General features: G+C 37.8%; 1 protein-coding gene across 4 annotated transcripts in view; it reads right to left on the reverse strand.

The window, feature by feature from the left end:
• EPC1 (enhancer of polycomb 1) overlaps positions 1-16,524 on the reverse strand; it is a 108,264-nt gene that overhangs the window by 54,248 nt on the left and 37,492 nt on the right. The window lies entirely within an intron of this gene.

The following is a 16,524-nucleotide window of genomic DNA, read 5'->3' on the forward strand; positions in this document are numbered from 1 at the left end:
CAGTGGTCTTCTAAAAAGTTTGATCACGTCACTCTCACGCTTAATCTTTCGATCTCTACTGCTTTTGTAATAAAATTCAAACTTCTTGGCATGGCAAACAAGGTCTTTCATGATCTACCTCTACCTAATTCTTCCAGTCCAACACCTTACCACTTCCTACCTAGAATTTCACACTCCAGCCAAAGAACTTTCTCTGTAACACCTAATGGTCACACTTCGTCTTTCTCTTTAATCATCTAAACCTCTGTATGCTTGGTAATTCTAAAATGTCTACTCTTTTAGAAAGTCTTTCACAACTATTATATTACACTATCAAAATGGTGTCTTAGAAAACAGGTATGGGTGATTTTTAAAAAATGTCTATTTCATAAAGATTCAATTAAAATCCTTACGAAATTGAAAACTGAGCAAGTTAAACTAAGGAAAAAAAATTCCTGATAGAATTTTCACTCCTAAACTACATGCCTCATTCATGCAAGAAGAGGCAGGTAGGAAAGAACACCAAAGTTAAGAAAAAGCTCAATAATTAGATATTTTAAAAAGGCATTCATCTTGGATAAAATATTCATCTACTTGAAAGAAATGACTTTATGAAGCCCTTTTTAGCTTTGAATTATAAAGCTTTAACAACTTCACTTAGGCTTTATTACTATATCTACTAACTCATCCTTCCAGAATTAAATAATAGCTAACATGTACTGAGCATTTGTCACATGCCAGGCCTGAGCTTCACAAATCATTTAAAGCTTACAACAGTACTATTACACACACACACACACACACACACACACACACACACAGAAAAAGAGGTGGCAAGTACCATCCCTATGTCACAGAACAGTAAATTTGCCTAGGTTCATTCATAGCTGGATTCAAACCGCTGTGTGAGCATGAGCTCTTAACTTCATCATATTGATTCTCAAAAAGATGTTGACTCCAAGAGATTGCTCCTTATTTCTAAGGGAAAACTAGTAACAATACAGTGGAGAAACTGGACCACAACTTGACTGGATGATAAAATTAACACTAATGAGGAACAAATAGATATACTGCTGCCAAGATGTGCCTCCAGATGTGATGCCATGAGAATACAACATTCCTTCTGCAATATTCTAGCTGGGAGTGCAAAACCTGAATCTAATTGAGAAAACATCAGACAAACCCCAAATGTTATCACTCTTATCAAAAAAAAAAAAAAAAAAAAATTAAAGGGGCTATAATTTTAAGAAACATCTATATCAAAAAAGATTAAATCCCCACTGAAATATTTAAGGTCATGATGTGGGCAACTTATTCAAAAATGATTTGGAAAATAATGTTTGGAGGAATCACAGAAAGTGTGTGAAAAAACAATAAAGCCAATGGGACAAAATGTTAATAGTTGGGGTGTATGTGAGTATACTACTTTTTTTCTTGCAACTTTTCTGTAAGTTTGATATTATTGCCAAATAATACCTTTTTAAATCTAAGAGAAAAAGGAACCTTAAGAAAAAGACTTTCTGTAAGCAAGAAGAAGAAATGGAAGTAATTCTTCCAGAATTGCTGCCAAGTAACTGCACAATGTTTAAGTCAGTTTAAGTTTTCGGCTCTTAATTTCCCAATCTAAACTGATAGTCTCAGACTACTGTCTTCTGAATAGTAGTACTGTGTTATGTGTGAAGTTCTGTGATAAAATAATTTTGGGAAATGCATAAACAGAAATAAACAATGTTGAAGTTTCTTTACAGAAGAATCCTCAGTTTTTAAAATAGGCAAAATGCATCATGATTTTCCAAGTCAATAATTTAGAAGTCAACCTTTTCTTATTATTCATTGGCAATTGTTGGTGTGATTTATCTAATATTAAAATTTTGTTTTTACTGTTTATGCTATTAGTTGTTCCCAGTTTTTATCCCTTTTCTTTCACTTCCAACCAGCTCCACCCTCTACCCTTCCTCAGTTAATCCCCATGTAATTGTCCATGACCATGGGTCATGAATAAATGTTCTTTGGTTGATCCTTCACTATCTAACATCCAGTCCCACCCTGGCTCCAGCAGCTGTCTGTTCCATGTATCTATGCTTCTGTTTCTGTTTTGTTCATTAGTTTATTGTGTTCATTAATTCCACATGTAAGTGAGATCATGTGGTATTTGTCTTTCACCGACTGACTTATTTCACTTAGTAAAATATTCTCCGGGTCCGTCCATGCTGTTGCAAAACATAAGAGTTCCTTCTTTTTTCACTGCTGTGTATTACTCCACTGCTTTTTAATCCACTCATCTATTGATGGGCACTTAGGCTGTTACCAGATCTTGGCTATTGAAAAGTGTTTGGGGGTTCTTAGGATATATTCCTGGAAATAGAATCACTGGGTCAAAAGGGAATTCTATTTTCAATTGTCTGAGGATATTATTTTCCACAGTGGCTGCGCCAGACTGCATTCCCACCAACAGTGCACTAGGGTTCCCTTTTCTTCACATCCCCACCAACACTTGTTTGTTGATTAACTGATGGTGGTCATTCTGATAGGTGTGAGGCGACACCTCCTTGTGGTTTTAATTTGCATCTCTCTGATGATTAGTAATGTTGAGCATTTTTTCATACGTCTATGGGCCATCTGTAAGTCGTCTTAGAGAAGAGCCTATTCAGGTCCTTTGCCCATTTTTAAACTGGATTGTGTGTCTTCCTGGTGTTGGTATGTATTAGTTCTTGTATATTTTAGAGATTAAACCATTATCAGATGTGTTATTGGTGAAAATGTTCCCCCTATACAATGGGTTTCCTTTTCAAATTGCTGATGGTTTCTGTAACTGTGCAGAAGCTTTTTAATTTGATGTGGTATCATTTGTTTATTTTTTCCTTTGTTTCCATTGCCCTACGAGATACATGGGCAGAAATATTGCTTTGCGAGATATCTGAAATTTTACTGTCTATGTCCACCTCTAGGATTTTTATGGTATCACGACTTAATATTAAGTCTTTTATCCTTTTTGAGTTCATTCTGGTGTATCGTGTAAGTTGGTGGTCTAGTTGTACTTTTTTGCATGTACTAGTCCAGTCCTCCCAACACCATATATTGAAGAGATTATCTTTACTCCATTGTATGCTTATGCCCCCTTTGTCAAATATTAATTTACCATAGAGACATGGATTTATTTCTGGGCTCTCTATTCCGTTCCATTGATATATGTGTCTGTTCCTACACCAGTAGCAGATGGTTCTGATTATAGCGGCCTTGTAGTAGTTTGACATCAGGTGATTCCTCAGAACTTATTTTAATACTGAAGGGCAGATTAAAAGCCTTAAAGCTCAGAAAAAACATGGCCTACTGAAATTACATCTCTTAGCTGTCTTTACAAATGTCCTCTAAAAATGAGAGGGCAGTTAGCACACTGCCCGTATTGCAAGGAGTAGTAGGATTTATAGTAGTAGTAGGATTTATAGTATTCCCTCACTTATCGTGGGTATTACGTTCTAGGACCGCCCCCCCCCCCCACGATAGGTGACAATCTGTGAAGAACCTTACATTTACTTTAGTACTTATATATATTTTAAGGCTTTATAAACCCTTCCCACACACTTATAAACCGTTCCCCGTCCCTTATTAATCTTTTCCACACTTTTATAAACACTACTTATGTTCTTAAACATATTCTACACTCTTAAACCTACGTAACTTTAACATATGTATACAGTACTGTAAAATTTTATATGGGCACTCACCAGTGAAGTATACTACAACTTAAATGATGAAGATGATGAAATTAGCTGTGCAGTACTGATGACAATGAAGGTGATGAAGATAAGATGAATGTACTGCACAGCAAAGAAGAGTATTACACCTCTTCTAAAGGCACCCTTTCATCAGGCGCTTCTTCAGGTGGTACAGTAGTATCTTCGGTCTTGTCTGTAACTTCTACTTCCGCTAAAGGCGTAGGCACAACCGACCTCTTCATTCAAGTGATGAACATAATTATGGGGAGTTGCTGGCACTGCTTCTTCTGATTGAGAATGTTTTTGTAAACTGACATGGCACTGTCGATTGAATTTGCAAACTGCAATGAACGAACCATATGGGTGTCCCATTCATTTCAGCCACTTCTTGAAGTTCTTTGGCCATTCTGACCATGGTTGCAAGATGATCAAGTGTTAGGCCAACCTCTTCCTCTTCTTCAACCCACTGTTCATCTTGTTCCTCATCCTCTTCTTCACTTGCTGACTTAGCTCCTTTAGGTCGTCCATCAATGGTTAGGAGTGTACAGTGATCAGGGTATTTCCGTCTTCAGTAGTCATGCCACTGAAGCCCTCTCCTCCCAGTATTTTTGTCAGCTTCACGGCCTTATCCACCGCAGAGTGATGGATTTCATCAGGAGAGAATCCCTTGTAATCATGGACCACTTCTGGCCACAATTTTTTTCCAGCTGGCATTCAAAGTCTCACTCTTCACCTCCTTTATGGCTTTTGAATATTTTGCAGACATGATGCAACTGCGTACTCATGCCAGCATGCCTTTAGCGAGAAGTCTTCATCCGAGTCCATAGCTTCAACGAGGTTTTGCAGGGCGTTTCGGGTGCAGAGTGCCTTAAAAGCGCAAATAATGCCTTGATCCTTTGGCTGAATGAGCGATGTGGTGTTCAGCGGCAAGAAGTCTATCTGGGCGCTATCATACGTCAGGCTGACAGCATGTCCTCCAGCACTGTCCATTATCAGAAGCAGTTTGAAATCAAGGCCTTTCTCTGCCAGATAAACCTTAACCTCCAGGATTAAACATTGATGAAACCAATCAGTCGTGAGGAGTTTCATGATCCAAGACTTAAGGTTGTGCATCCAGTACACAGGCAACACATTCTTATTTTTGTTTTTTAGGGTCCTTGGGTTCTTGGACTTATAAATAAGCCCTGGCTTTATCATAAAGCCCACAGCATTCCCACATATGATTAAAATTACCCTATCTTTTTGGGCCTTGAAACCAGGGGCTTTTGCTTCTTCCTTCATAATGAAAGTGCGAGGCGGCATCCATTTCCAGAATAAATCTGTTTCATCCATGTTGAAAACTTGTTCAGGCTTATAGTCTCCTTCCTCGATAATGTCTGTGAACATGTTGTTCATGTACTCCTTGGCTCTGGCTTTATTCGCCTCTCCGTGCAGAGAAACGCTCTCGAGGCCAAAGCGTTTCTGAAATTTGTCAAACCAGCCCTTGCTGGCACTGAATGGGGTTGGTCTGGTTGGAGAAGCACTCAAAGGTCCTGCTTTAGCGTCATCGTTGTCATCCTTTTCTCCATTCTCATCACCATTGTGATCATCCCTTTTGCTACTAAACAATCATATAGTTGCTTGGCCTTCGTCCGGATGGTGTCTGTATCCAGTGAGACATTCTTTTTTCTGCAATCGTTCATCCACATAGCTAATGCAGACTCCATCTTTACAATGATCTTACTGCGGGAAGTAACCACCCTCTTTGCTGTTTTGTTGAAAGTCATTGATGACGTAGACCTGATATCTTCTCGTCCTTCTTTATATAGTGAATCGTAGACTCGTTGATCCCGTAATGGCGGCCACCAGACGCAGATCTTCTCCCTTCCTTCAACATGTCGAGAAGTTCCACCTTCTCTTTTATGGTAAGCATCTTCCTCTGGTGCTTGAGTTCACTGCCAGAATCCTTAGAAGATGCAGAACGTTTGGGTAGCATCGTAGGGCTTGCAATAAGTTCAGTCTTTAAAGGAAAATTTTACGAAACACAACACTGCAGAGCAAATCTATGCACAGCATTGGAGGTGGGAGTAAAGTGGACAAGGGGAGATGCTGAATGTATGCACACAGTGTGGGATAGCAGACAGACTGATGCTATGGTTACTGAGCCAATCAGCGTCCAGGATACACAAGACAATGCTCTGGTTGGTTGCCTTCCATCAATCAGCCAATTGTGTGCCGTGTACAATCTCACGTAGGCAAACGAGCTTGAGTGTACATCTCGTTTTCAGCATAATGTATGTGTTTGTCCACAAAAAAATACATACTGTAAACAGTGTGCAGTATTTTATTTTGATTTAATATTCTTTTAATGTTAGAATCATTTATATTTTTTGAAAATTTTTAGGCAAAAATCATTAAAATCATAAATACTACACATATAAATACGTATACAGTACCGCAAAATCCCACGATATAGTGAAAAATCCATGATAAATAAATGTAATATTTTTAAAAACCCTGCGATACAGGGAGGCCGCGACAAGTGAACCACAATATAGTGAGGGACTACTGTAATCTACAATAAATATCCTCTTTTCCTCATCTTCTTTCCCAAAAACACAAACATGAATATTAAAAGCCTAATAGGTAGTCTTTAATTCTGTCCATAAAATTATTTCTGTCTTCAGGCACGCCATACAATTGTGCTTTCCTGTCACTCCTATAGCTCCTGGTAGTGGCCTGAGGTGACTATTTCTGGCCAATGACCTGTGAGTCAAAGCATTATATGTTATTTCTGGACCAGAGCATTTAATTGCTGGTAAATGATGTGAAACCCTTCAAAGTGCTTTTTCCACCTGTCACCATGTTTGAGATGCTAACTGTGACATCAGATTGGTTGGTTCATTAGCTGACCCATAAAGATATATAACATTTAACAAGACGTAAACTTTTGAGGTTGTTTGTTATCATATCATAACCTAGTTTATATCCCAAGAATACAAATTGGTTCCAGAAGTTGGGTACAGTTTTAACACAAATACTAAAATACAAGGTCAGTCTAGAAGGTATCCAGCCATGTAATATGAAAAACTGAAACATTTATTGAAGATATAAGATACAAGAAACACTGTACATAGGACAATGACGTCTCAGTCCCCTTCAGAGTAGGCACCTTGAGACCTCACACAGTTCTCCCAATCATCATCAGCAGCCCCACAGTATTTTCCTGATCTCACTGATCATCTAAAATCTCTTCCCTTTCAAAGGTGATTTTAGTTCTGGGAAAAGCCAGAAGTTGCAGGGTGCCAATTATGGGTTGTAGCAGGGTGGAGTCACCTGGCTGATTTGTTGTGCAAAAAACTCTCCATGAGCTGTGATGTAGGCATGTTGTCGTGATGAAGCTGCCAATCACAGCCATTTTTGTCATATTGCATCTCTCAACCAAAAAAGGATATTGGTAGTATTTCGTATTAATTGTTTGGCCTGGAAGGGCGTACTCATGATGGACAACACCTTCTCAATCAAAAAACAGTTAACATGGTCTTGATTTTGCGATGCATTCTTTGGGCATGAAGAACCAGGCAACCTCCAATAAAGCAAGTGGCCTTCTTTTTCAGATCACAGACCTTGATTCATCTCTGGTTATGAACTTCTTGAGGAAATCTGGTTCATTGGTAGCGGTTTGAATCAGGACATTAGCAACTGCAGCACAATGTTCCTTCTGCTCTGGAAGCAGAAGCCACGGGACAAATTTTGCTACGTTTCATGCCAAGATCCTGCAACAAAATCTTGGACGCGGTCGTTTTGGAATCCTCGGATCAGCTTCTAGTTTGCACACTGTCAGTCACTGGTCATTGTTGATTGCAGCCTGTACATGTTCAACATTCTCAGGTGTTCTGTTTGTTGCAGGTCTTCCAGAACATGGATCCCTTTCAACAGATTCTCGACCATCTGTGAAGCATTTGCGCCACACTTTTATTTGCGCTGCACTCATTGTATTGTCCCCGAAAGCCTTCTGAATCACCTGCATAGTTTCTGTGAAGGAATGTTCAAGCTTAATGCAAAATTTGATGCAGATTCATTGTTCTGCTCGTTCAGTCATTTTGAATGTGATGGCCACACAGTACACATGATCACTCAATGGCGTCTACTGCCTGCACTGACTAGTACAGTGAGTCATCATTGTTCACCCATGTGCATTCCAGTCCACTCTCCTTGGCTGCCAGGCTATATCCATGTGATGCAAACCATTCTCCTTATATTAACAATGGCAGGACTTTTTCTGGGCAGACCTTGTATATGCCATTAGTTTGGGAACCAAGAAGCAAGGAAACTTCTAAGAGGCTGAAAGGTTGGCAATTCATATTAGGCAGCATAAAATACTGGTAAAATTCAGTTATGATGACTTGAAAAGCAGATAATGGATTTAACAAACCTGAAGCTTTAGAAGAAGTTAAAAAAACTGAACATTAAAATGGTATATGAGCTGCTCTGTGTTTAGTATTATAAGAAAGAAAAAAAAGTTAAAAACTGACCAGTTTGTATGCAGGAATAAAAGAAAAAAGTCCAAAAAGTTGGCAACTTGAAATGTTTTGAAGAGTGCTTCTCAAACCAAGCCATAAGTTAAAAAATCAAGATGACCTTTGACTAACAAAGGAAGAGTAATTAACCTTGAGAGTAAGGTTCAAATCAAGGATATGGCTGTAATCCGGTTACATTTGAATGGATTAGAATCTCAGAGCAGAGACCCAGTTGAAACTTCCAGTTGAACCAAATGCTCATAGGAAAGACTGACAGAGGCACCAAGAGTGTAGCTCTTTCAGCAAGTTAATAGGTATGGTATTAGTGTTTATGAGACAAGGCAGATGTCTAATAAAGAACTTTTGAGTACAGCCTACTGCCATACTGAGTGAAATGGAAACCATTAGAAGCCTACAAAGTTGTGCTGCCAACAAACACAAATCAAGAGTCCAGATTAAAATCTGATTGATTTAAAAGTACACTTAGATCTCCAGCTTTCTATATTCAGGAAGCAGGTTATAAAGCCCCAAAACCTTAAGGCATTATTTTCCAATACCTACGGTTTAGATGAGGCTAAGGAAGATGGAAAAGCAACAATCTCCTAGCTATCAATGCCCAGAGCCACAACAAACAATGGACAGAGGAGCTCCTCCAAGGGCAGTAGACTTAGTACCTAAATAAGAATATTCCCTACATCTAGGGGGAAGGGAACCTTAGCAAATCAGCCTGGTGAGATTTTTGAGTTATTCTGGATTAGGGACTGCTGTGTTTCCCTCAATCTTCCATTAACTGAAGGAAGTGCTTATTGTGATTACCATATTCCTGTTACTCCAACCTATATATTGTGTGTGTGTGCATGGGGTGTGTGCGTGTGTGTGTGCATGCGCGCAGTGATAGTATTTTCACTCACACATCTCCAGATCAAGAGGAAACACATCTTAACCAGGTGTAGAGAACTGTGTGTATTACCTGGAAATCCTAATACTTCAAAATCTTGATGCTATTTAGCAGGCATTTTCAGGCTAGATTCACTGGGGAGGTGGTAAGATCATTTGCCTGTGGGACGAAGTATGATCCAAATCTTTCCCTGACCAGAGGTCAGATCTGTCATTAGTGCTGTTTCCCAAATCTTTTTGTTCTTTTCCTTCTGGGTCATGTGGTAGAATTAGACCTCTTGGTTCTTTTGTGGTTAGTTGGAGCTGTAAGATTTGTTTTGGCCATTGAGCTCTGAGCTGAGGTGACATGTAACTTCTGAATAGATCATTTGAGTAACTGATACAAGGTATGAGATATTCCAGACTTTCCTCTATTAGTGTCCATCAATATTTAGGATGGAGTCTGCTCTGTCAGCTGGGTCCTGGAGTGAGGTCATGTAGAACAGAACCCCCAAATTAACCCAATGGGCAATGCAGAGTTATGAATTAATCTGTTATAAAGCCAGTAAGATTTCAGGATTGTGTGTTTTACAGCACAACCTTGCCCATCAAGTCTCATAATTGGAGGGAAACCCATAATGTCACTGAACATTTGAGTCAGAGACAAGCTTATAAATCAGCTAGTTCCAGTTCCTTTTACAAATGATAAAAGTAAGGTCTAGCAGGGAAGTGACTTATCTAACCAATTAGAAAAAACATGGTAGAAGAATTTGATGGAAGAATCATTGTCCCACTAAATTACAGTGGGAGTTATGCTCCTAACCTTTAAGCACATCTCTGGAATAGATTAAACTAACATGAGTTAATTAACAGATAAATCTAGCCATTCATTCAATAAATCATAGAAGCACTAAGCTCCAAAGCTAAAAGTACTTGGAGTTTAGAGTCATGTTGTAAAGACAAATCAAATAACCACATAAATGAAATGAAAATAATTGCTAAGAACAATGATTATTATGAGAGCATATGACAGATATCTATCTCATGGTAGATAGATATCCTGAGCTGAGATCATTGAGAAATTATGAAGCCAACCCACAGATGAATATTTTAGTAATGGGAATAAACAAGAATGATCCTATGGTTGGAGAAAACTGGAAGGCGTTGGAGGAACCAAATGGATGTAGGGGCCAAATTACATAGTAAGGCCTAGTATATATAAGCCACTTAGACAACATAACATCACTATGTATGCTATATATTTATATCAATGGTTACCTCTTGCCAGGCCCCAGCAATACTTTTAAGAAATTACACATATATTAGGAACAGTGGTCATCTTGTTTCATGCCACTTCATAGAATAGTAAACATTAGACTGTATTCCATTATTTCCCAACTGGTAAGGCAGGCTACCTGGTGAAAATCTTCCAGGTCTGGATCTTAGAAATTAAAGATGTTTTTTAATCCAAACTTAAGATTTATTCAAGGATTTAAGATAGCCGAGGCCAGAAACAGAGGAATATTATAGTTATTTAATTGGTTTCTTAGCAATATAAAGTATTAGGCATCCCTGGGAAATAACTTTAGTTATAAATACTTAAAATTTTATATGAAAAATCCAACCCTAAAAATATAAATACCAGGGAAAAAATGTTAATTCTATTACAAGCATTTCTTTGTTCTGCCCAATCTTCAGGGGAAAAAGAAAAGAAAAATTTCCATCACAACAAAAGTTAGGAGAAATTTCTGAAGTGTATTCTGTAAAATCACAACATAAAAGTTCAGACAAAAAAATAAAATAACCCTGGCCAGGTGGCTCAGTTGGTTGGAGCATCATCATGTATACCAGAAGGCCGACAGTTTGATCCCTGGTTGGGGTGCATGTGAGAGGCAACTGATCCATATTTCTCTCATCAATGTCTCTCTCTGTCTCTCCAAATCAATAAACATATCCTCAGGTGAGGATTAAAAAATATATATATAAAATAGACTTCAATAGATATTTTTTAATAGTATATTGAAAACTCAACAAAAAGGAATCAAGAAATATATTTTTATGGAGTTGATTCTATGATATTTCCTGGTATACAGAAAAAAAGATTAAAAGATTTAAAAGATTAAAAAATTTGGCATTGCATTATAAAGAAAAATTTAACATGAGGGAAAATTCATATAGAATTCTCATATGCAGTATCAAGATGTCACTTATAATAGATGAAGAGGAAACTTCAAAGGTAATAAAAAGGCAACTGCAACCAAAATCTTGATTTTCATAACACTTTTAGATCAGAGAGAAGGAATTTTAATGTAAGAACTTCAGAGTAAAATAATTGATTTTGATTTTACATGATTTTACTTATATTTACTTTAAATAGGAAAAAAACAGATGACTTTCCTGGAACTTAATTTTAGAAGATGACGTCACAGTTATTAGACTCAATCTTACAAAAACCACAGTATAAATTCCACTTTATTAGCCTCACTCCAAAAGCTCAAAGGCAGTTAAAACAGGTTATTTGATTACCATTTCAAACCCAAATAATCATAAAGTACCTATATTTTTCCAGAACTATTTAAACACTAACTAAAGAAACATTGGTGCCAGAACAATACTGTCTATGTTACAACACTGTTTCTGCTTTCAAAGGGCTTGTAGTGTAGTAAAGAAAACCATCATGTAAAAAAATTTGTTTTTTAAAAGTGTGGATGCTGTCATAGGAGCTTAGTAAGGCCAAGTCAAGAAAGGTTTCATAAAAGTTGACAGCACACAGGAGTATGTTGAGTGAACACGAGGAAAGGAAAGGTGTTTGGGGTAAAGGGAGTGGTCTAAGCAAATGCAGAAGTGAGGAACTAAGAGAACATTAAGTACAATAGTTCAGTTTCTTGAGCAGATGGCTTGAGGTTGACTCTAAGACGGCTCCCAAAGATCTTTCCCTCTTGTTATGTGATCACACCATTGGGCAGTTCCCTCCCACACGGTTGTACTGGGCTGTGTGACCAATAGCACAAGGCAAAAATGATGGTACGTGACTTGCAAGATTAGGTTATGAAAGGCTGCAGCTTTTTTTGTCTTAGGTGCTCTCTTAATCACTTGTACACATCCTTTCTTTTGGCTCATTTGCTCTGGGAAAGCCAGATGTCAGGTTGTAAGGACACACAGACCTGTGTGTGAGTGAGCCTGGAAGTGGATCCCCCAGTAAAGATGATTCTAACCCTGAGCAGCATTCTGGAGACACTGAACCAGAACCACCCAGTAAAGCCATTTGCACATTACAGATCCTTAGAAAATCTGAGATTGTTGTTTTATGCTGCTAAATTTGGGATTAATAGTTATGCAGCAGTAGACAACTAATACATGTGTTGGTACTAAGAGTCCTCACTGTTTAACAAAAACCTAAATTGCTGGGATGGCTTTGGAACTAGACCATGGCCCATGAGGACAGGACTAGTGAAGGAGCTGTTAATAAAAACCTCATGGAATTTTACAAGGCTTCAGGTGAGGGCAGAAATTTTAGTAACTGTGTTACCTTTAGTTATGTGAGAAGCAGAAAATTTACCTAATGAACTGGGTGATTTAGTTGAGGTGATTTTCAACCAGAGTTGAAAGTGCTGTCTTATTTTTCTGCTATACGTGGTAAAAATGTGAAGAAATGAATTAAATGTTAAAGGAGTCAGGACTTGATTTTGAAAATTTGTAGTCTCTCTAGATTGCAAACAATGCTAAAATTCAGCAATGGATTCTGAGCCAAGATCAAATCTTTATGTTACTGCCACACACACAAAAAAAGGTCTAAAAACCTAAAGCGAGGGACTGACTAAAAATCTGTTTAAGACCTTAGAAATATCAGAGATGGTGCCTCAGACAAAAGGCCTGCTAAAGAGAACAATGTGCTTTAAAGGTTCTCTTAATCAAACAATGAGACTACATCTTAAGAGACTTAAGGGTGTTGTCTCAGCAAAAGCTCAAGATAGTCTTATCTCAAAAAGATATACGGGTATGGTTTTCAACAAATGGAATGAACCCCAATAAAATTCATAGAAGACTCACAAAGTTATTTTTAAAATAATTATATGTTCAGAAACATTGCCAGCTTGAAATGAAAAAGACAGATGACACAAAATATTGGGTTAGCTGAAAAGCTCGTGTTTTTTTTTTCTGTAAAATAAGACACATTTTTCATTTTCATCAATAACTTTATTGATCTGGATATTTTGAATATGTCAACTAACTCTCACGTGGTATAACACTGGTTGTTCTCAATTAATGTCTCAATTTGACGGCAATCAACTTCAATTGGTATACTCAACCATGGAGCACTGTCCAGCAAGAAATCTCCAGCATGAAACTTCACAAAGCACTTCTGACATGTTCATTCAGTCACGGCACCTTCTCCATACACTGCACAAATCTTTTTTGCATTTTAGTTGCGTTTTTACCTTTCTTGAAATAAGAATAAAAGCATAATATGCTGAAGAAGTTGCATATTTTGTTCCATCTTAAATATTAAAACGGCTACACAAAAACATTGATTTTGACAAAATTTTTTTTTTAATGCACGCTGACATAATAGCTGTAACAATACAATCTAAAAAAACTATTTCAAATGCAGTTAAAGACAACTAAGCACTACTACAGCCATCTTAAAGAAAAACACAAACAAATTTTTGGGCTAACCCAATAAAAAGAGGCCTTCAGAGCCCAAAAATGTTCGCAGGAAGGAAGCTAAGAAAACTCAATAGCAAACAAACATGTTCTACCTTTCATGAAAAAGATAAGGTGAACAGAGGGTAGAACCAAATGCAGAAAGGGCAAAGCTGAGAATCTTGGGTTAATTATCCCCAGGAACTGATGCTCAACCAAGGATCTAGCATCATTTGCCTGACTGGATTTCAGAAATGCTATGACCTCCTGTGTCTACCACCCCCTAACACTCTGCCTTCCTTTGAATAGGAATGTTTTATAGCAGTTATCCTAAGCCTGACCCAATATTGTATACTGGGTATGTGAGGTGGGTATGGTTGAGAGAAATTTGTACTTGGAAAGCTGTACTTACAGCACTACATTTGAGAACCCTCACTGTACCTGAACCCAATTTGGATGAGACTTTGGACTGTGAGCTGGTACTGTAATGGGTTGAGGCTTTGGGAAGTCTGAAAATACTCTGCACATGGAGACAGCGACAGCCTGTGTAGTTCCCTCCTACATTTATAGCAGGGTTGGTTTGTGTGACCAATAGCATATGACAGAAGTGAAGGCATGTAATGTCCAAAATTAGGACTTTTATGTGATTTCTGTCCTTAGTGTTCTCTCATTTATGCTCTTGCTTTTGTATTCCTTCCTTGGGGTAAAGCCTGCTGCTATGTTGTAATGACACTAATACAGCAATGAAGAAGCTCATGAACAGAGGCCTCCAGTCAGCAAGGAATTGAAGTTGCTAAGAACTATGTGAGTGAGCTCAGTAGTGAAATTCTCGATTCAATGAAGTCTTTTCTTAAAGCCTGCAGCCCTCAGCACCTTGTAAAAGACCTTCCTCACTATCATCCAGATAAGCTGCTCCTAGATTCCTAGCCTTCAGAAACTGCGTGATAGTAAGTGTCTTTTGGTTTAAACTGCTATGTTTGAGACTAATTTGTTATGTAGGAATAAAGAGCTAATACAGAGCTTAGGCCAGGGTCATTAAACCCAGTAAGGAGATTTGCAGTTTATGTTATCACACAAACAAAAACCCCATCAAAACAAACAAACAAAATCCCAAACAAACAAAAAACAAAGAAAACACCACATTTTAAAGATTTTTAGATATCAAAATAACAACAGAGCCCCCAGATAACTTTGAGATGGCTGGGAATTTGAAAACTTGAGTGAGGAGACCAGTTTAAGAAGAATTTACAAACCTTTCAGAATAAAGAGGGCATCTTAATCGTTTTCTAATCCTCACCTGAGGATATTTTTTCCCATTGCTTTTAGTGAGAGAGGAAGGGAGAGAAGAAAGAGAATCATTGATGCAAGCAACAATGGATCAGCCCAGGACCAGGATTTGTGCATCCTGACAGGGGGTTGTCCATGCCTGTGGCCAGAGGGAGATCTAACCAGCAACCAAGGCGTGTGTCCTGACCAGGAATCGAACCTGCAGCCTTTTGGTTACAGGAGACCCTCCAACCGAGCCACATGGCCAGGGCATAACAGGAATTCTTAGATCCAAATGTATTAATGGATATACATGTAGGGCAGCCACAAGTACAAAAATCACTGAAATGTACACAATCTCTTAAAATGTGTAGAAAAAAGCTTTTTTTGCAGGTGACAAATTCTTCAAAACACATTTTATACATCTTAGGTAGCCACTGAGAAACCAAGCATATATTTAAGTTGAGAAAACAATCAATTTCGTTGACATCCTTCTCTATTTATGGCCATAAGTTTTTGATACCTTGCTTAATGTCTCACATTCTACCATAAATACTAGATATGTATAAAAATCAGTATCCACTATCAAAGCACTCTGTAACAAAAATCATTTGGTATGAGAAAAATCTGTTGAAAAATTTAAACCTAAAAGACACATTTCTATCCTCCTAGAACTAAAAATGAAACTTACTATTAAGTTAGAAAGATTTGAGCATTTACTATATGGTAAGGCACCATGCTATATACTTTACACAGGATCTCGTTTAATTCTTGTATCACACTTAAAGAGACTTAAGGTAGGCAGCACAACCAGAACTTCAACTAACTCCATAGTTCACGGAGTTGTTTCCCATACTATCAAACCTACTGCTCCCTTCTTTTCAAATCCTTCACTATTCTACTTACGCATGTTTCTCAAATAAACAATCCAAGAACTTAATTGCAAAACAAAAGTAATTTTTTTAAAATCCTCACCCAAGGGCATGATTTTTGAGAGGGAGAGAAACATCAACATGAGAAACATTGATCAGTTGTTTCTTGCACATGCCCCAACTGGGGCTACACCCACAATCTAGGCATATGCCCTGACTGAGAATCGAACCCACAGCCTTTTGGGTTTATGGGATGACACTCCAGTCAACTGAGCCACATGGGCCAGGGTGAAAGGAAAGCAATTTTTAATGAAACAGGTATTCCAAAATGTAAATGCTTAAGGTATGTACCCAGAAGATGAAATAATCACAGATGTTTACATGTCTACAAAGAATGTTAACAACTCAAAACCCAGACTTTATGCAGGCTTTTTACTACACTTGACTCAAATACCACAAATGGTGTTGAGGAAGTTACTTCCAAAATGGTAACAGGTTCTGCAAGTTCTGAACAACAGCAACAACAACAACAACAAAAAAGTACAATATTCCCTTACTTTATATTTTGTTGCAGTCTTGGAAATTTTAGTATATCAAAATTGTACAAAAAATACAGTATACGTAAAATGGAATAAAGTCCTAGATTCATAATTTATAAATGGAAAAGTTCAC

The sequence above is a fragment of the Furipterus horrens genome, unplaced genomic scaffold (assembly GCF_987537825.1).
Source record: "Furipterus horrens unplaced genomic scaffold, mFurHor1.1.pri manual_scaffold_2, whole genome shotgun sequence".
NCBI classification, from domain to species: Eukaryota; Metazoa; Chordata; class Mammalia; order Chiroptera; family Furipteridae; genus Furipterus; species Furipterus horrens.